This window comes from Rana temporaria, chromosome 5, assembly GCF_905171775.1.
Source record: "Rana temporaria chromosome 5, aRanTem1.1, whole genome shotgun sequence".
NCBI lineage: Eukaryota > Metazoa > Chordata > Amphibia > Anura > Ranidae > Rana > Rana temporaria.
In genome coordinates this window covers 208136923-208159042 of record NC_053493.1, presented here as the reverse complement: position 1 = coordinate 208159042, position 22120 = coordinate 208136923, and the positions used below count along the sequence as shown (strand labels likewise).

Here is a 22120-nt window from a genome sequence, read left to right as displayed (position 1 = left end):
ATATTGATTGGTTTAGACAAAAGTTATAGGCCCGGATTCACAGACAGCGGCGCACATTTATGTCGCCATAGCGTATCTCCTATACGCTACGCCGACGTAGCGCAGAGAGGCAAGCATGGAATTCACAGAGCACTTGCTCCCAAAACTGTGCTGGGTTTCCTAGGCATAAGCCGGCGTAGGTGGAAGTGGGCGTGAGCCATGCAAATGAGGCGTGACCCCATGCAAATGATGGGCCGAGCGCCAGACAGATATGTATAACGAACGGCGCATGCGCCGTCCCGTGGACGCATCCCAGTGCGCATGCTCACAAACACGTCGGAACAACTGCCTAAGAAAAATGTCACTGGCAGGGAAGGGGTTAACACTAGGGGGCAACCAAGGGGTTAACTGTGTTCCCTAGTGTGTGTTCTAACTGTGGGGGAGATGGTACTCACTATAAGAGATGACATATGGTGGTTCCTAGTAGGGTTGTCCCGATACCGATACTAGTATCGGGACCGATTCCGAGTATTTGCGGGAGTACTTGTACTCCCGCAAATGCCCCCGATGCCAGATCCGATACTCGCCCCGCCGCTACGCCGCATCCCGCCGCTACGCCGCATCCCTGCTTGGTTAATACGGGCGGGGAACATTACAGCTTTCATTTGAAAAGCTGCATTTGGGGACACATTTTAAAAAAAGTATCGCTATTCGGTATTGGCGAGTACTTGAAAAAAAGTATCAGTACTTGTACTCAGTCCTAAAAAAGTGGTATCGGGACAACCCTAGTTCCTAGCTATTAGGAACTCACGATCTGCATCTCCTCTCCTCACAGAACAGGGATGTGTGTGTGTGTACACACACACATCCCTGTTCTTCCTCTCGTGCCCGTGATCGCGCATAGCCAGCGGTCATCACAACCACCGGTCACAAGCCTCGGCACCCCTGCAGCGCCTGTTATCCCACTTAAAGGAGCTGACGTACAGCTACGATGGCTCACGGGATTGTGCCGACCTGCTGCAGTATAATGACGGTGGCAGGTCGGCAAGTAGTTAAAGAAGGATTCTAGTATAGTAAAAAAATATGTACTGCATGATATTAAACCCTCAGTTTTTAGGCACTTCCAGCAACTAATTTAATTACTTAATGAGTAGTGTTGGGTAAACGCTTTGGCCCGAGCAACTACCAAAGGGTCTACTATGGACTGGAGGGGGGGGCACACCATTTTTTTCTTTCTTTTTTTTTCAATAGCCAATTACAATTTTTGCTGCGGCATGTTCTATGCATGCCACAAATGCGCCACTTTACAGGCAGACTAAGGGAACCCCCCAGGCACTTTATTTAAAGACATTTTTCATTGTTATTGTTGCACTTTCCAGGGGGGCTCCTCCACCTGAGACAAGTCAACAACGGGAGTCTGAAGAGGAGTCAGAGGAGGATGGTGCCGGGACAGAGGAGGAGGAGCAAGAAGAGCATGCTTTAAACCTTTCTGGGATCCCTGGTGTTGTCTGTTGATGGGGGGAGGAGAACAAGGACAACATTATCCTGGATGATGAGCAGGAGCCAGGCCGGTACAGTGCGTCCAGTTTAGTGCAAATGGGGGCCTTCATGCTTCAGTGATTTAAGAGGAACCCCTGAATAAAAATCATAAAGGGCAAGGACCAGTACTGGGTGGCAACATACTTAGACCCCCGGTACAAACAAAACATGGTGTAAATGTTACCACCATCACAGAGGGCTATCAGAATGCAGCACTTCCAGGCCTTGCTTCGAGAAATGCTGCATTCTGCATTTGCGTCCGCTGGCAGAGGAATTTCCACTCACAGAGAAACTTTTCGAGTTTCGGGTACCAATCCAACAGCGCCTGCAAGAAGAGGGCGGTTTGAAAATGTCTTGGTCACTAATGGTATGAGATCATTCTTTCAGCCATCCCATCGACAGCTGTCCACCGGATCCAGCATCAGGTAACGCCTAGAACGACAGGTGTCTGACTACATCGGGTTAACGGCCGATATGGATGCACTGAGAAGTGATAAACCCCTGGACTCCTGGGTGGGCAGGCTTGAACTCTGGCCAGAGCTTGCACAATTTGCAATGAAACTGTTGGCTTGCCCCTCATCCAGGGTCCTGTCCGAAATGACGTTCAGCGCAGCAGGGGGGATCGTGACCGATAAGCGCACTCACCTAGCTCACAACAGTGTTGACTACCTTACATTTATAAAAATGAATGAGGCATGGATCTCGGAGGAATTCAAACACATGTGACCAGTAGACCATGTTTCATTCAAATTCAGGTGAACGCCTGTGGGCTAATTATTTGGGCCTGTACTGGCCGACACTTACTTTTGTATCAGGTGAATACCTAATGTACCACCAGCCACAGAATGCAAAGTTGTTTGCTGTCAGGTGAACGCCTGTGGCCGTGGGCTAATTTTTGGGGCCTGTAATGGCCGACACTTACTACTGTATCCGGTGAATACCTAATGTACCACCAGCCACAGAATACAAGGTTGTTTGCTGTCAGGTGAATGCCTGTGGCTGTGGGCTAATTTTTGTAGCCTGTAATTGCTGACACTTACTTCTGTATCCGGTGAATGCCTAATGTACCACCAGCCACAGAAAACAAAGTTGTTTGCTGTCAGGTGAACGCCTGTGGCCTTGGGCAAATTTCTGGGGCTTGTAATGGCCGACACTTACTTCTGTATCCGGTGAATGCCTGTAACAGGCACTCCACTCGCCTGTTCCCCTGCTAATAGACTGGCGCTTTTAGCGCCGTAATGCGTTCCATGCTGGAACGCATACAGCGCTTGCGGAATGACGTCATCACCCGGCGCCGCTCTGCGTTCCAGCATGAAACGTGGAAGTGCGCCGCACACGGCGCCCTGTTTGAAATCAGTGCGATGCACTGCACCTGATCTCCTGCCTATAAAGGCATTCAATGGAGATACAGCCCCTGTTCTATTATTGTCAGCCATAGCTCGGCCTAGGCTACAGACATGGATGCCTTCACTCCCCATGCCGGAACAACGCTCCAGCCTCAACTACTACTTTGGATACCATCTACAGCTATTGCTACATGGAGCCATTGCTGGGAACAACTTCACAGACTGTCCTATTGAACATCCTTCACCACAGGATCCCTAGTACCTATATTGAAGCATCCAAAACGGATAAGTTACATTTCTGTTACTTGTAGTGCTATAGCAATATCTGCTACATATATACCAGCTATACAATTACTATTGCCTATCATATCTTCTACTGCTCAACATCTAGGATACTGTTGTGTTATAGGACTGTCTGCTAAGGAATATGTTAAAGGCACATCTGTACTTAAATACCCTGAGCAATATTTACCCTATCACATGTAACTATAGTTATACTACAGCTCTCACTTGCTATATGTACTCTCAAATTACCTGAGCTATATAGCCTCTCATACGCAATTAATACTTGTTACTACAAATGCTATATGTACTCTCAAAGTACCGGAGCTATATTGCCTTTCATATGCAATGAATACTTGTTACTACTAATACTATATGTATTCCCAAAGTACCTGAGCTATATTGCCTCTCATACCTTTCTAATAGCTGCCAGTACAACTTGTGTATTATACGTGTATCCTCAGAGTACCTGAGCTACACTATCTCTCGTATGCAATTAATACTTGTTACTACAAATACAATTTAGTACGTGCTTGACAGAAGCATAAAATACTTATAGGCCTTGTCCTAATTGTTGAACATGTTCGCTCTAACTTTTCTATGCTAGGGGTTTATGCTATTTCATAGCATCTCCCCTAGTGGCCTAAATACATCTCTACATGCCAAGGTTGATATGATGTGGAGAACCCCCAAACTCCCGTTGGTAGGAGTGACGCCTGGGGTCCCTTACTGATAATCTCCTGCATGTAGTGGTGTATTGGGATATTGACCTTGAACTAATTTTAAGCCTTGGTCGCATGTAGTAATGCATCCATGCTTAGTAGCGCAACGCCTTTCTTTATGCGACACAGAGATGATGTATAGATCCCCCAAACTCCTGTTGCGAGGAGTGACGCCTGGGGCCTAATACTGAGTTGTCACATAGAGAATCGCATTGAATTCCTTGCTAACCGCAGTTGTGGTTCACTCCGTTCACCAGTGCTGTTACAATGCCTAATGTACCACCAGCCACAGAATACAAGGTTGTTTGCTGTCAGGTGAACGCCTGTGGCCGTGGGCTAATTTTTGGGGCCTGTAATGGCCGACACTTACTTCTGTATTCGGTGAATGCCTAATGTACCACCAGCCACAGAATACAAGGTTGTTTGCTGTCAGATGAACGCCTGTGGGCTAATTTTTGGGGCTTGTAATGGTCGGCACTTACTTATGTATCCGGTTTTTCACTTAATACTTCTGGTAGGCCAGTGTCCATGTTGTGGGACTATTTGTACACAGCTAGTAAGTATTTTGTGGCTGCAAATATGACCTACAGGTTTTTAATATTCGCCTGCCATTAAAGTCAATGGGGTCAGCCGCGAACTTGCGGTTTGCGGACATTTGCAAAAGTTTGCTGTTAGAGTTCGTGAACCGTCCAGTCAGATGTTCGTCCATCACTATTGACAAGTGACAACCCTGTCTGATGCCTCTCTAAATAGGTATAGAGGCAGACTTGAAGAAAAGGTTTTGCCAACTAACGGGATAACTGTTTTAGGTCCACATCCCTGATACATACAATAAAAGGAACATTCCTCAAGAAGTGGAATTTTAGCAGACCAGAAACAGTAATGTCATAAAAGTACAAAATGTGTTAAGACAGGTAAATACAATATATAATCAAAGAAAAATTGTTCAATAAAAACAACAAATACATGGTATAGTTAACAGCATGGAGTCAAACCAGTGGACTAACCTAGAGATCAACTGTCAAGGGGAGGACAGAAGAAATCAAACACGTTTCAACATAAGAGGTAAAGGGTCTTCTTAATGGACAAGAAGTTTTTTTGAAATGTGTCAATGAATCGCCCAATGGAAATCATAGCTCAAAGAATGAAAGGCCACTAAGATTGCGCTGAGCAAGCATGTAAGAAGAAGCAACGCCAGAACAAAACCCCCATGCCAGACTGTGAGCTCCCAACAGGGGGCTGAAGTGTTAGAGGAGCGATGCATCTGATACTGTGCCTTTAAAAATCTATATCATATAGAATGCAAATAATCTCTAGGTAAAGAAATTATGAAATGGCATTTATCCAAGTGGCAATAATTATTTAAGATGGTCAGAAGGTTATGTCCAAATCCATGCACAGCCCAAATAGAAGTGGGAAAGCCCTGATGCGATCTTGATTGAATGCAGATCTATTGCAACAGCATAGTGTGTTCACACGTATCTTATCAAGCAGCAGGGCAAAAATACAGCTATGTCTCCCAAGGGTAGCCTAAAATCCCACTTCTTGAGGAATGTTCTTTCTATTAGAGGCAGACTTAGAGGGGTTGATTTACTAAAGACAAATAGACTGTGCACTTTGCAAGTTGCTCCAAAGTTCAGTAAATGAGGTAAAACTTCACTTTGCAATTATGTGCAAGGAAAATAAACAAAATGCATTTTTGCTGGCACATGATTGGATGATGGATGTCAGCAGAGCTTCTCCTAATTTACCAAGCTCTGGGGCAACTGCACTTTTAAAAGTGCAGAGTCTATTTGCCTTTAGTAAATCAACCCCATAACCTTTAAGTTGCACCATTGGAGTATGATACCGGGGTCCTATACATCCTTTTTAAGTTTCACTCCCATTATTTGGATGAGGTATATGCTGTTTCGAATTTATCTCTTTCTCATTTGTCCAACTCTGATTACAGTTTAGTGCAGGGATCTCCATCTATGGTGGAACTATACTTCCCTTGAGGCATTGTAAAAACCTGACATTCACAGACATGAATAGGCATGATGGAAAATGTAGTTACTGAACAACTGGAGGGCCATAGTTTGAAGATCCCTGGTTTAGTGCATAAGGTTTTTCAAGATGTCCTCTGAGTTTCCTTAGAGCACTTCTATGACCTCTTATCATGGGCCTGTTAGAATTTGTTGGAGGAAAGCAAGGGAAGAGGCGCCTCTGGGTGTAATAGTTTAAAACAATTTAATAAGGTTAAAAACTTAGGTAATGGTCACTCACATTTTAGAAGTGACAAATAGGCATGTAAGTCAGTAATCCTGAGGTGGGAAGAGGTGTCATCCGGCCGTCACTGTCATCCAGGGTCTGCTGGAGCGCTGTGTGGACTCTTTGTCACCACTGATGGAGGTGGTTGGCTGCGATGGGGAATCTTTCCAAAACGAGGCTTGGAGCGCAGGTGGACAGCAGGTGAGGGATAATGGCGTCACCGGGTATGCAACGCGTTTCCGAGTGACAGGCAGCGAGTGGTGAGGCTGCCGCACTCCTTTTTCAAGCATCTTATTTGGGGCAATCTGGGGGCAATCTGGCGGCATTTTACAGGGACAACTGGCGGCAATTGATGGGCACAGTGGCTGGTTTGGCATGGCACAGTGGCTGGTTTGGCATGGCACAGTGGTGATAATGGCATGGCACAGTGGTGACAATTGATGGGCACAGTGGCGACAATGGCATGGCACAGTGGCTGCATTTGATAGGCACAGTGGTGGCAATTGATGGGCACAGTGTCTGCGTTTGATGGGCACAGTGAGGCTGCAATTGATGTTTTTTTTTTCTTTGTTTGTTTGCGCCACTCAAAAATTTTGAGCACCAGCCGCCACTGACTGCTAGTATATAACAGCACATATACAGGATAGGCAGAACACACAGTTTCCCAGCAGACACTGGCCCAGATTCAAGTAGAATCGCGCAATATTTGCGTGGGCAAAGAGCAAATTTTTTTCTCTGCGCCCACGCAAATATTGCGCTTTGCCCGCGATTCACGGAGCAGTTGCTCCGTAAATTGCGCGGGCGATATGCTAAACAGCCGGGCGTAAGGCTGCCTAATGTAAATGATCCCGCCGGGGGCGGGAATCATTTAAATTAGGCGCGCTCCCGCGAACAGCGCATGCTCCGTCGGGAAACTTTCCCGACGTGCATTGCGGCAAATGACGTCGCAAGGACGTCATTTGCTTGTAAGTGAACGTGAATGGCGTCCAGCGCCATTCACGGTTCACTTACGTAAACGACGTGAAATTTGAACGTCGCGAGCGGGAGGCGCAGCTATACTTTAGCATTGGCTGCGCCTGCTATTAGCAGGAGCAACCTTATGCTAAAGGCGCCGTACGGAAACTCCGTACCTTGCGTACGCAGGGCCCGCGCAACTTTTGTGAATCGGTGGTAGTATGCAATTTGCATACTACACGCCGATCACAAAGGCCGCGCCCCCTAGCGGCCAACGCAAGAATGCAGCCTGGGATGTGAAGGCATAAGGAGGCTTATGTTTGTCACATCCTAGGCTGCATTCGGTGTAACGAGGTTCCTGAATCAGGAGCACTCGTTACACCGGAGCAAGTAAGCACTTGCGCCGCGCAACTATGGTTGCGCGGGCGCAAGTGCTTCTTGAATCTGGGCCACTGTGTTTAGTGTTCCGCCATTTACAGACATTCTTTCATCCTCAGACAAGAGGATGAAAGAATGTCCGTAATAGGCGGAACACTAAACACAGTGTCTGCTGGGAAACTGCGTGTTCCGCCTATCACGGAACAGAAGAAGGAGGAGGCGCGACTTTTCAAGAATGGCCGCCCGCCATCTGACTCTGCACCATAATCAGGTACACAGTCAGGAGTATAGACTTGAGTATAAGCTGAGGGGGGCATTTTCAGCCTAAAAAAAGGGCTGAAAATCTCGGCTTATACTCGAGTATATACAGTACTTACCTGAACCCATCTTGATCCAGTGATGTTGCATGAGAGTCTCGACTGCCTGGGACTCTCCCTCCTCATTGGCTGAGACAGCAGCGGGGTGTTTGCTGTGGAGGGGGGACCTAGCAGGAGGAAGGGGCTAGGAGTGCCAACGAGGGACCTGAGAAGAGGAGGATTTGGGCTGCTCTGTGCAAAACAACAAGTATAACATGTTTGTTATTATAAAAAAAAAATCAAAAAATTAGACCTTAGTATCACTTTAAGTAGGAATTCGAGATACATGTATGTACAGTGGACAAACTTGAAATGACAGAGATTTATATATTTTTAATGTCACTTATTTTCACTGTAGTAAGTATAGCACTGAATCCCTTAAAAGCTGCTGGATCACTGGGTTCTTCTGCCCTTCCTAGCAGTGACCCATCCTAACCGGACCCAACAACTCACTGACACACCAGAAGGAAGGGAAATACAACCCTCTTAGTCAGAACTCTACTGGTGAAAGTAAATCCCTTTGATAGTATTAAGTTTAATAAAAAGAGGTGGCTGAAAGTCCTTCTCTGCTGCTGGAGGGATACATGCTCCCTACACAGTCTGCCAGATCACCACTAGTGTTCCTCATGCTCTGTTTTTTTTTTCTTGCTCACTTTTTATTTTTCTGGGCTCCATGAGCTCTACTTCATTGGTTGGAGACTGGAGAAAAAGACTGGACAGCCGCACTTCCACGAAATTCTTAAAATGTTGCCTTTAATAGTAAAAAATGGAAACAGCACTACAAATCACAGCAGACAGTGGGGTGGATAGCTATTCACCCCACTGTCTGCTGTGATTTGTAGTGCTGTTTCCATTTTTTACTATTAAAGGCAACATTTTAAGAATTTCGTGGAAGTCCGGCTGTCCAGTCTTTTTCTCCAGTCTTCGCTCTGTGCATTGCCTGCACCCACGCTTCTGAGAGGACACTGATTGCTGAGTGCACTCACCTGGAGCGGCAGTTTCCTTTTTCTCTTCATTGGTTGGAGGTGGGACCATCCCAAGTGCAGCTGTTGGTAATCAGAGTCTTTCTCTTGTTTCAGTGGGTGAGAAAATCCCATTCAAGAGGGAGAGAAAAGTTGTGGTAGTGATGATCCCACACTTTAAAAGGGCTGCCAGTCAAGACTACCTAAGTGTTTCTATTTTTGTTGTCAGCACAGTTCTAAAGGGCGGGTATACAAAACGCCTTTCTATGAAATCAGTCTTAAAGGGGAACCCAACAAGGAAAGTTAATCAGTGGATGTTGAGTTGGGCTATAAGGAACAAATGTTTTTTGTTTCCTTCTAAAGCAAGACTAAAAAGATCCACATCACCATTATGCAAATAGGAATAAATGACTTACTATAATTAGATTGTATATGTGTTACCTTCCATCAATTCTAGATTGATAGTTTCGCATGTTGGCAGAGAAAGATTATTTGTATAGCTATGCCCGCTATCCTGAAACAAGGAAAACATTTATTTCTGTCTGCACAGTCAGAGCTCCCCAACCCCCAGCGACCATGGTCCGCACAGGGTTATCACAGACCACTTTCAACGCTCATCTCCTGCTGTGTGGCTATGCCCTTATGTCCTCTCTCACCTTCTCTGTCTGCCCAGTTGACTATGTCATCCTATCAACAAGGCAGGGGGCAGGAGGAGCACCAGATCAGAATGGAGAGCTCCTCCCTCCCCCTGCCCTTCTGATAGGATAGCATTGTTGGCCTGGTGAGTGGGAACACGGAGGAGCCAGGAGAGGACATATGGACCGATAATGGGTAGGAGTACTGTGTAGAAGATGTAGACCTTGGAATGGGGAAATGTGATGTGTGATAGAGAGAAAGGGGGGGGGGGGCAAACTGCATGGGCACTGTGATGGAGGAGGCTGTTTTCTAAGGGCACTGTAATATAAAGGGGACTGCACTGTTAATCATTACAGTGCCCCTTTACAGGGCAGCCCTCTTTATATCACAGTGCCTCCTTTACAGTGCTGTCCCCTTTACATCACAGCCCCTTTTAAATTACAGTCCCCCTTTAGAGTGCAGTCCCCTTTACATCACAGTGCCCCCTTTACATCACAATGTCCCCTTTACCGAGCAGTCCCCATTACATTAATGTAAACGGGACTGCTCTGTAAAATGGCACTGTAATGTAAAGGAGGCTGTGATGTGAAGGGGAATTGAGGACACTGTTGGACTGCTTTAAAGGGGGAACTGTGATGTAAAGGGGGGGTTATGGACACTGATATAAAGGCACTGTGCAGTAAGGTTCTTTCTACCAAACAGTACATCATTATTGTGTTCATGCTTTTTGTTTTATATATAGTGACAGGATTACTTACAAAAGTGTGCAGCGCATTTAGAGGATTTTGTTGGTTTTATTTAGTCCCAGTTGAGTAGCTGTATTGCTCTTTTGTTACCCCATGTGTTCACTATATAGATGGTAACTTCCCAATACCAGACTTTTCTGGTTTCGAAATGCAGTGTCTAATTCCTGAAAAGTCAGATTTGCAAAACATTCTTATTTAAATTATATTTTGCCTGTTCTCAAATGCCAACTGATCCTCCAGGGGAAAAAAATATCAGATTCAGTTTCACAACAGAAAATATCACAGTGAGCACCCTTCAAAATTAGAAAGGGACACCATAGAAATCCATGAGTGTCACAGGCAAAAAAAAAAATGCCATGACATGCCACACAGAACTATCAAAGCCAATGGGAAAATGTTATACAATGGCTGTTATGGTCATAAAGGAAACTATCACATAGTAGGGTCATCATTATTACAGTCATTATTGTCTGAGTAAGTCACAGATGAAAATACCAAAAATACTTCCCATTGAAGTTACAAAGAAAGAATAGATGCTGTTGAAACATTTGTCATAAGTTACACAACAAAATGCCACACTAACCACATGCCACAAACACCCATCAAAAGAGGAGGAAACTCACCTAGTTATACCAATGAATACAATGGAATGGCAAACTTTACAGCAGCCATTGAGGATTTGTCATTTAGCAGTGGGTTAATATGAGATAAGCTGTTTCTCATGAGAGTGAATTCAAGGCAATTACATCAGTGCCACTACAGTACATACCTTCTATGAAACCTGTATTAGAAAAGGTTACCTCAAACAAGCAATGCATTAGCCAAGTGCAACAAAAATATCATAACTACCACCTGTCATCTCATAACCTTTTCTGCATCCATCACTTCCTCACACATGCCACGACTTAAATGTTACGGCATGTCTTCACTGTTTCTTGGCTTGGATTGTCGTTCTTTTTGGTCTACAAACAGACAGGCTGGCACCCTTCCACAATCCGACATGAAATCTACAGCTAGACTCATCTTATTTTTCTCCTCAAATGCTGTCCCTCTCTTTTAGTCCTTCCAATGGCTGCCAACTACACAGACAATTTAGTTATAACATCTGACTGTAAAGATCTCTCAATCTGTCACCATAGTATATTTCTTTAATAATTTGCAGATGGCAGCACTTGACTTTTTTATTTCCTCTCCTATGCTCACCCCTTCACATGCTTACATCTTAGAAATCCCTATACTATCATACTCAATACTCTAAAACCTTTAACAGTTTCAAAAACTGTATAATATTATTACAGTCCAATGCAAAAGTTTAGGAACCCCTGACAATTTCCATGATTGTGATTTATAAATATTTGGGTGTTTGGATCAGCAATTTAAATTTGATCTATCAAATAACTGAAGGACAGAATAATATTTCAGTAGTGAAATGAGGTTTATTGGATTAACAGAAAATGCGCAATATGCATCAAAACGAAATTAGACAGGTGCATACATTTGGGCACCCTAACAGAGAAATCAAATCAATATTTAGTAGAGCAGAAATAACAGCCTCTAGATGCTTGTAATGAGTGTCTGGATTCCGGATGAATGTATTTTGGACCATTCCTCCTTACAAAACATCTCCAGTTCAGTTAGATTTGATGGTTGCCAAGCATGGACAGCCCACTTCAAATCACCCCACAGATGTTCAATAATATTCAGGTCTGGGGACTGGGATGGCCATTCCAGAACATTGTACTTGTTCCTCCGCATAAATGCCCAAGTAGATTTTGAGCTGTGTTTTGGGTCGTTGTCTTGTGGAAATATCCAGCCCCGGCGTAACTTCAACTTTGTGACTGATTCCTCAACATTATTCTCAAGAATCTGCTGATATTGAGTGGAGTTCATTCGACCCTCAACTTTAACCAGATTCCCAGTATCGGCACTGGCCACACAGCCCCACAGCATGATGGAACCTCCACCAAATGTTACTGTGGGTAGCAAGTGTTTTTCTTGGGATTCTGTGTTCTTTTGCAGCCATTCATAACGCCCCTTGTTATGACCAAATAACTCAATCTTTGTTTCATCAGTCCACAGCACCTTATTCCAAAATGAAGCTGGCTTGTCCAAATGTGCGTTTGCATACCTCAAGCGACTCCGTTTGTGGCGTGTGTGCAGAAAAGGCTTCTTTCGCATTTCTCTCCCATACAGCTTCTCCCTGTGCAAAGTGCGCTGAATTGTTGAAGGATACACAGTGACACCATCTGCAGCAGGTTGATATTGTAGGTCTTTGGAGGTGGTCCGTGGGCTGTTTGTGACCGTTCTCACCATCCTTCGCCTTAGCCTCTCCATTATTTTATGTGGCCTGCCACTTCTGACCTTAACAAGAACTGTGCCTGTGGTCTTCCATTTCCTCACTATGTTCCTCACAGTGGACACTGACAGCTTATATCTCTGCGATAACTTTTTGTAGCTTTCACTAAACCATAATGTAGAACAATCTTTGATTTCAGGTCATTTGAGAGTTGTTTTGAGGCCCCCATGTTGCCACTCTTCAGAGGAGAGTCAAAGAGAACAACAACTTGCAATTGGCCACCTTAAATACCTTTTCTCATGATCGGATGCACCTGTCTATGAAGTTCAAGGCTTAATGAGCTCACCAAACCTATTGTGTGTTCCAATTAACCTCCCTGGCGGTATGATTCTGTCTGGAATTACGTACCAAAAGCGGTACAATTATTTGCAAGGAAATTTGGCGTTTTATACTGTAGGCCTGTAATTTTTAGGAATAACTCACTTAAATCTGACCAAACAAGAATCTAATAGGCATCCTGGGTATGAGATTTTTTTAAAAACAAAATGATAAATTATAATATAATAAATAATTATAAATAATTATAACAAATAATAATATAATTCTAATAAAAATTATTCAATAATGTAATCAACTCAAAATCACTGAAATTTTCTCAGTTGCAGAATTGTCGCTGTCATTATTATTTTTTTTTATGACGAATTTCCCCACAAATCGCTATCGCACAATTCTGCAAGTGATTATAATTTATTATCGCTGTTTTTTAGCTGATCTAAAACTATTTTTGACATAAAGGGACACTTTTGGTTGCTATGGACAATCTACAGTTTGCAGGCAGAAAAAAAGGTTTTTATTATATAAAAGAACATGCAGGGCACTGGGCAGACCACTAGGGACAAGGGGGGTGTGTTTTTTTTTTACATACAGTACTGTAATCTATAAGATTACAGTATACTGTATGTAAGGTGTTTGTTTACGTTTTTGAATTTGGCGCCGATCTCCGCTCCCGTGCGTCGTAACGTCGCAGGGAACGGAGATCGGCGGCACAGGAGGACGCTGTGTGAATCGAGCGAGGTCCCGTTCACTCACACAGCGCGGTGACATCGCTGGATCCAGGACAAGGTAAGCCAGCGCACGCTGCAGGCTCTGCATATCTACCCCGAGCGTGACTCGGGGATACCGATCGCAGCAGAAAAAATCCAACCCGAGTCACGCTCGGGGTTACCGCCAGGGGGGTTAATCAGCTAAGTAGTTACAGATATTCAAATCAACAAAATGACAAGGGTGCCCACATTTATGCACCTGTCTAATTTAGTTTTGATGTATATTGCCCATTTTCTGTTAATCCAATAAACCTAATTTTACTACTGAAATATTACTGTGTCCTTCAGTTATTTGATAGATCAAAATGAAATTGCTGATCCAAACACCGAAATATTTATAAATTATGGAAATTGTCAGGGGTTCCTAAACTTTTGCATACAACTGTATTATTAATTATTATTAATATTATGAACCATTTATAATGTAATTTTGACATTGCATTAGCAGTTCTTTTCTTAGCATTTTAATCTTTAAACTCTTTGAAAAATTGCATTATAGTAGCCCTTCTGAGATTTAATACAGCACTTTTTTTTTTCTCAATATAGGGCTACCGTAGAATTTAATACAAATACAGCATTTTATATAGCTCAGGATATGAATCAATCATCAACTTGCCTTTCTTTTCTACTGCAGAATAGATTGTGACATCAACATCCCCACCCCATCTAATCCAAACAGAGACTACCTAAGGCCCCTTTCACACTGAGGAGTTTTTCAGGCGGTTTAGCGCTAAAAATAGCGCCTAAATACTGCCTGAAAAACTCCTGCACTGCATTCTCAATGTGAAAGCCTGAGGGCTTTCACACTGAGGTTGTTGCTGGCGGGACCGCTCCAAAAGTCCTGCCAGCAGCATCTTTGGAGCGGCGAGAGGAGCGGTATGTTTACCGCTCCTTCCTATTGAAAGTAATGGGAAACCGCGGTAATACCGCCGGCAATGCGCCTCTGCAGAGGCACATTGCAGGCGGTATTAACCCTTTTTCGGCCGTTAGCGGGGGTTAATACCGCACCGTTAGCGGCTGAATACCGCAGCAAATCCGACGATATAGCGCCGCTATTTTTAGCGCCGCTATACCGCCACCGCACGTCCTACCTTCTACCTTGAGCCTCTGTGGTCAGTTTGCAGCGGGTATGCCACTTGCACAGAACCTGAGCAGATCATGGCTAACATTGTAATAGTATGGGAAAAAGGTGGAAATAAGGGCCGTCTAATTGAGCCACCCCCACTGCGCGTAACTGGAGAATATAAGTGAAAATATAGTGATATTGATAATATAAATAAATTAATTAATAAATAAATATATGTGAGCTGCTGCTCTAAAAGTTAAACAATCAAAATGTAATATGCAAATACAGTGCTACCTGATGTGAAAAAAGGTATCAAATGTGATATTAAGCAGCGCTCAAGAGAATAAAAAAAAAAAAAAAAACACACATATAATATTGCTAGACTATTAAGTGAAAAATAATGAGTGATCCACCCTCTATGTGAAACAATATATCAGTGTCAAAAAATAGGTGTCAATAATACACCCAAAATAACAGGTTGGCAAAAAAAATCCATAAACTGATTGTGTGAACGTAAATGAAGTTCATAAATGGAGAACAGAAGAAGTCCCTTCACGATCTTCAGACAGTGCTTTCACCACACCACAGTGACTGCGTGATTCCACCACCCATCAGAATGCAAACTCACCACAATAAATGGCCTGACACTCTCGTGTTAAGGCACACAGGCTTTTTAACTGAACCACTCAGTTTAATTGATGGAACTCCCTCTTTGGAAACTGGAGCACTCAGTTAAATAAATGGAGATCCGTTGGAAAAAGGAAAAACTCCAAGATGACAGCCACATGTATAATGAAGAGAGAGAGCACAATAGTGTGATATTGCAACACAACTTTTAATAAAAACACTAAAAATCTCCCAATAGATGCACTCACAAAAATGACTCTTGTCATAAGCAGTGATTAAATCCAAACATCACACGGTGTAAACACAAACGAACATTTTCCTCCAGGTGAACCAGTGGTCACGGCGGACCAACAAATAGCCCAGGTTTACTCACAGCCCTATGAAGGTGTACTGGAGTCGCTCTTCAGATGACTATATTGGTGACAGATGGACCGTTCCACGCCCGACCAGTTCAGTTTAAGGTATGCGGTTGTAACTTAGTACCCACGCCCCGACATGTTTCATCATACTGATTTAATCATGGGGATGCTTACCAGATGTCACATGCCGCTATATGTAGCTGCCAAGTTCCCCCCCTCACTTGCACATTGGTGCACGCCTTCCGTTCATTACAAGCATCAGCTGTGTGGACAAACGTCCCACTCAGCTGTGCTGGCATGCAAGTGTGCAGCTCTGACCAAACAGAGCAGCATAATCATGTGTGCGAGGTGGAGGCCCCCAGTGGTGACGTTGGTGTACTACACCTAATCACACTGCCTGTATTCAATGAGGTGTCCATCACCAGTGGTCAAACTGGTGTATGACACCCATTCCCACTGCCTATATTCGATACAGTGTCTAACCCCAGTGGTGAAACTGGTGTATGACACCCATTCCCACTGCCTATATTCGATACAGTGTCTAACCCCAGTGGTGAAACTGGTGTATGACACCCATCAAGCATAGAGTGTACTGCAAACTGAAAGAAGGGGGATATCCCTCTAAGAAATAACTAACAGCCATTCGGGTGTCCCCATGACCACGAGTCACCTCCAGGTCTATACAAACACGATCTAACAGTGTAAAGTCAGAAACACAAAGTACAATATCTCTCATTAATCTAAAGTGAGAGCATACTACATGGTTATATGAATCTAAAAAAGAATATATATTATTCCATAATCTAAAAACACATTATCAACCATAAATATATATAAAACTGAATTAAATACATATAGTATAGGCGGTATTCCTAAAATTATATTGAAGAGTTGCATATATTATTATCCATCATAAAATTTCAATAAAATGGTGGTAATCAAAATGAATTTTTTATATATATATATATATATATATATATATATAAAAATTATTATTTTTAAAAAAGATTTTATAAACTGGAAAACGATTTTACACTGGGGCATGTACTTTGAACGAGATATACATAAATATGGGCAAATTTAGACATGCAATGGTTCAAATTAAAGTGGGTGAACTTCATCTCCATATGCATGGCATAACAAAAATGTAATTATATAGTCATACAGAGCCCATGATCATAGTGGGTGGCCCAGTTGTCTGGCCCCCTTGTAACAACATAATTCATGACCATACTATATATATGTACACCTTAAAACCTGCTCCTAGTTTAAACATTACTGATGAAGCAGTTCACGTCCAACTCTATGTTAAGGCCCCTCGGAAATTGACTTTTTAAAAGAAAGATCCATTGAGTTTCTCGCTGCGATAAATCTCTCACCCTGTTTGAACCTCTCCATGAAGGGTGTACGCAGTCAATGCCACAGAACTGAGCTAACGAAGGATCTTGGTTATGTTTTTCCTTAAAGTGGACTGACACACTGTGGTAATCAAAGCCCTTCTTTATGTTTGCCAGGTGTTCAGCCACTCGTATCCGCAATAACCTCTTAGTTCTTCCTACATAAAGTAGTCCACATGGGCACCAAATCAAATATACTACATGAGAAGAGTTGCAGGTGATAAATTCTTTAATAGAGAAAATCTTCCCATCACTGCTCGTGACCTGTTGTTTTCCTCTATTGCTTATCTGCACAGTTCTGCAACAAATGCATTTCCTGCACGAGTAGAACCCCTTGAAATCTATTCTGAGGGCCTGCTGATCTGGGGGATCTAGAATCTTGCGGACCACCTTGTCGCCGAAATTAGGAGCCCTCCTATAGATGAATCGTGGTTGACTCGGAAGTATTTCGGCAAAGTGTCTGTCCTTCCCCAGGATGTGCCAGTGATTCTTGATGATAGCCTCTACCTCCCTGTATTGGGCATGAAACCCAGACAGGAAGCCCCATTGGTGTTGGTTATTATTTGGCTGTTCTACCTTCTTCTCTAAGCATTTTTCTCTAGGGATAGCAGCAATTTCTTCAATCATTGTGTTCAGAGCTGGCTCATCATATCCCTTCTGAACAAATTTATTCTTCAGTGTTTGTGCTTGTGAGAGATAATCGTTGGCATCTGAGCAATTGCGACGAACTCTTAAAAATTGCCCCTTAGGGATATTTTTAATCCATGCTGGGTGGTGTCCACTATTAATGGACAAATAACTGTTACGATCAGTTGGCTTGAAAAAGACTTTAGTCTTTAGTTTATTTGCTTCTCTTTGAATAGTGACATCCAAAAAGTTGACCATATTTCCGCTAATTGTATATTCCAATTTAATGTTGTTGGGATTACTATTGAGGTCTTCCAGAAACTTTAGTGCATCTTGCTGCGATCCTTCCCATATAAATAAAATATCATCTATAAATCTCCGATAAAATAATAATTGGGGTCTTCGGTTATGAAAAACATGCCTGTCCTCCCACTCAGCCATGAACAGGTTGGCGAGGCTGGGGGCAAACTTTGCCCCCATAGCCACGCCAACCTGCTGGGAGAAGAAGGAGCCATCGAACCAGAAATAATTATGGGACATGCAGAACTCTAATACATGTCCCATAAATTTCTTCTGAGTATGCGGTATATCATCCCTCCTGCTAAGTGCCCAGTTCAACGCCAGTGCCGCATCATCATTCTGAATAATGGTATACAGTGATGCCACGTCAGCTGTTACCAAAAAGATGTCTGTTTCAGGTCTGATGCTCACTTTGTCTAGGGACTGTAGCAGGTCGGTGGTGTCTTTCAGATACGCCTTGGTTGTGCAAACACTCAGTTGGAGAAATCTGTCAAGGTATTCTCCCAATCTGGCTGTGACTGATCCAATCCCGTTAACTATTGGTCGGGCAGGTGGGATAATTTCATTTTTGTGGATCTTAGGCAAAGTGTAGATCACCGGTATCCTACACGCTGAGGGAGCTAAGTACTTTTTCTCTTTCAGATTCAAAGCTCCAGTATGATAGCCCCAATCTACCAACGCATCAAGTTGTACCTTGTATGGTTCGGTAGGGTCTGATGCTAGTTTTCTATATGTAGAAGTATCGCTCAGCATATTGGACAACTGGGTGCAGTAGAACTCCTTATCCAGGACCACCACCCCTCCCCCTTTGTCCGCTGGTCGGATCACAACATTCTTCTTATCCTCCAAAGATTCAATACCTTCTTTAATATAGCGGGGATTCACACCCTTCTTCACAGGTAATTCCTCAATGTCTTTGAGTACCAACTGTTTAAAAACCTCTATAAAATGATTATTGGAAATCTGAGGATTAAATAAGGATTTATTCTTGAGTCCACTGTCAACTTTCGTTGCCACAATGGTACTTTTCATAGAAGACGTGACAGGGTGGCTCAAGAAGTATTTTTTCAAATTCAGAGTCCTGACAAATTTGTGTGTGTCTATATAGACGTCAAATTTATTCATTGTTCTTCTAGGAGCACACTTTAAACCCGTGTTGAGGATATTGAGCTCTTTCGGGCTCAACGTCACCTTACTCAGGTTGTATATTCCTGTGGTTCCACCTCCCTCATTCTTTTTTTGGGATTGTTTCCTTCGGCCTGCCCTGCATCCACGTCTTCTCTTTGATATGTTTCTGGTCCTCTTTGCGGAAATTTCGGAACGACATGCTTGTCTCCTCCTTTGTTGTTCCTGGTCTGTGAGTTCCTCCTCGGAGTCCCACCTCTCCCCCCCCTCCCCCGATGCCCTAAAAAAGGCTGTTGAGAGTAGTATCCATTATGATAGTCCTCTGCCAGAGGTTGATATCTATTGCCCATATGCCCATACTCTGGTCCTGGATAGTATCCTGGAGGGGGCGGATGGTGGGACCACTGTTGGTAATTATGTTGTGGAGGATAATTAAACTGATCTTTCCTCCCATAAAATTGTGGTGTCCGTGGGGACTGATATTGATAGCCATACTGTTGTCCATTTCTCTCCTGCCTTGAAGGTCCAGGTGATGCCTGTTGAGAGGCATATTGATCTTTTTTACCAGTGTTACTACCACTTCCTCGAGCTTGATTCGATGAGCTCCGATCAAGCTTCGATTTTTTATTATTTTTGGTGCTCTGTTTAACAGTAGTTTCCTTCTTGGGTATAGCATCCAGGATTCTTGATGGTTGTTGTGAGGCCACAGTGGCTTCCTCATCAATATCATTGTTAATGATTCCTGTGCTTTGCCAAGCATAAATTCTATTATTCTTAAAGTCCTCCGAATCCCTATTGAATTTTTTGACTTTCCTTTTCTGTGTTTCTCTGTCAATTTTTTCCAGTTTCTTTTTCATATTAACATTAAAATCCTTTATTAAACTGGTTTCCTTAATTGGTTCCAATTTATTTCGTAAAACCTGAATTTTTTCATTCAGTAGGGCCAGTTTGATTTCTTTCCTTTAAGAACTAAATTCTGCAACTCTTTCCCTGCTTTATTGAAAAAACTTAACCATTCGGTCATGTACTTAGTGTCGGTTAAACCGTCTTGAGGTGTCACCTCCCACCTCAAGCTTCTGAAAATAAGACCCTCCTTGTTATAGTGTTCAAAGGTGAACACGTCCCACCAGGCTTTAACCTGTTTTTCTAATAGGTTCTCTAAAGCTTTCAGAGTTCCTGGATAGTCTTCCTCACACTCTGCCATTTCCTGGTTGGTGGAGAAAACTGATTCTGCATTAATCTGTCTATTCGACAAAAAATTAATGACTTCCATAGCAGCAGTGAGTAAAAATAAATATGTATGGGAAAAAGGTGGAAATAAGGGCCGTCTAATTGAGCCACCCCCACTGCGCGTAACTGGAGAATATAAGTGAAAATATAGTGATATTGATAATATAAATAAATTAATTAATAAATAAATATATGTGAGCTGCTGCTCTAAAAGTTAAACAATCAAAATGTAATATGCAAATACAGTGCTACCTGATGTGAAAAAAGGTATCAAATGTGATATTAAGCAGCGCTCAAGAGAATAAAATAAAAAAAAACACACATATAATATTGCTAGACTATTAAGTGAAAAATAATGAGTGATCCACCCTCTATGTGAAACAATATATCAGTGTCAAAAAATAGGTGTCAATAATACACCCAAAATAACAGGTTGGCAAAAAAAATCCATAAACTGATTGTGTGAACGTAAATGAAGTTCATAAATGGAGAACAGAAGAAGTCCCTTCACGATCTTCAGACAGTGCTTTCACCACACCACAGTGACTGCGTGATTCCACCACCCATCAGAATGCAAACTCACCACAATAAATGGCCTGACACTCTCGTGTTAAGGCACACAGGCTTTTTAACTGAACCACTCAGTTTAATTGATGGAACTCCCTCTTTGGAAACTGGAGCACTCAGTTAAATAAATGGAGATCCGTTGGAAAAAGGAAAAACTCCAAGATGACAGCCACATGTATAATGAAGAGAGAGAGCACAATAGTGTGATATTGCAACACAACTTTTAATAAAAACACTAAAAATCTCCCAATAGATGCACTCACAAAAATGACTCTTGTCATAAGCAGTGATTAAATCCAAACATCACACGGTGTAAACACAAACGAAAATTTTCCTCCAGGTGAACCAGTGGTCACGGTGGACCAACAAATAGCCCAGGTTTACTCACAGCCCTATGAAGGTGTACTGGAGTCGCTCTTCAGATGACTATATTGGTGACAGATGGACCGTTCCACGCCCGACCAGTTCAGTTTAAGGTATGCGGTTGTAACTTAGTACCCACGCCCCGACATGTTTCATCATACTGATTTAATCATGGGGATGCTTACCAGATGTCACATGCCGCTATATGTAGCTGCCAAGTTCCCCCCCTCACTTGCACATTGGTGCACGCCTTCCGTTCATTACAAGCATCAGCTGTGTGGACAAACGTCCCACTCAGCTGTGCTGGCATGCAAGTGTGCAGCTCTGACCAAACAGAGCAGCATAATCATGTGTGCGAGGTGGAGGCCCCCAGTGGTGACGTTGGTGTACTACACCTAATCACACTGCCTGTATTCAATGAGGTGTCCATCACCAGTGGTCAAACTGGTGTATGACACCCATTCCCACTGCCTATATTCGATACAGTGTCTAACCCCAGTGGTGAAACTGGTGTATGACACCCATTCCCACTGCCTATATTCGATACAGTGTCTAACCCCAGTGGTGAAACTGGTGTATGACACCCATCAAGCATAGAGTGTACTGCAAACTGAAAGAAGGGGGATATCCCTCTAAGAAATAACTAACAGCCATTCGGGTGTCCCCATGACCACGAGTCACCTCCAGGTCTATACAAACACGATCTAACAGTGTAAAGTCAGAAACACAAAGTACAATATCTCTCATTAATCTAAAGTGAGAGCATACTACATGGTTATATGTAACTTCATTTTGATTACCACCATTTTATTGAAATTTTATGATGGATAATAATATATGCAACTCTTCAATATAATTTTAGGAATACCGCCTATACTATATGTATTTAATTCAGTTTTATATATATTTA

General features: G+C 42.9%; 1 protein-coding gene across 1 annotated transcript in view; it reads left to right on the top strand.

Moving 5' to 3' along the window:
• GABBR2 (gamma-aminobutyric acid type B receptor subunit 2) overlaps positions 1-22120 on the top strand; it is a 792922-nt gene that overhangs the window by 539701 nt on the left and 231101 nt on the right. The gene's annotated exons all lie outside the window — the stretch shown is intronic.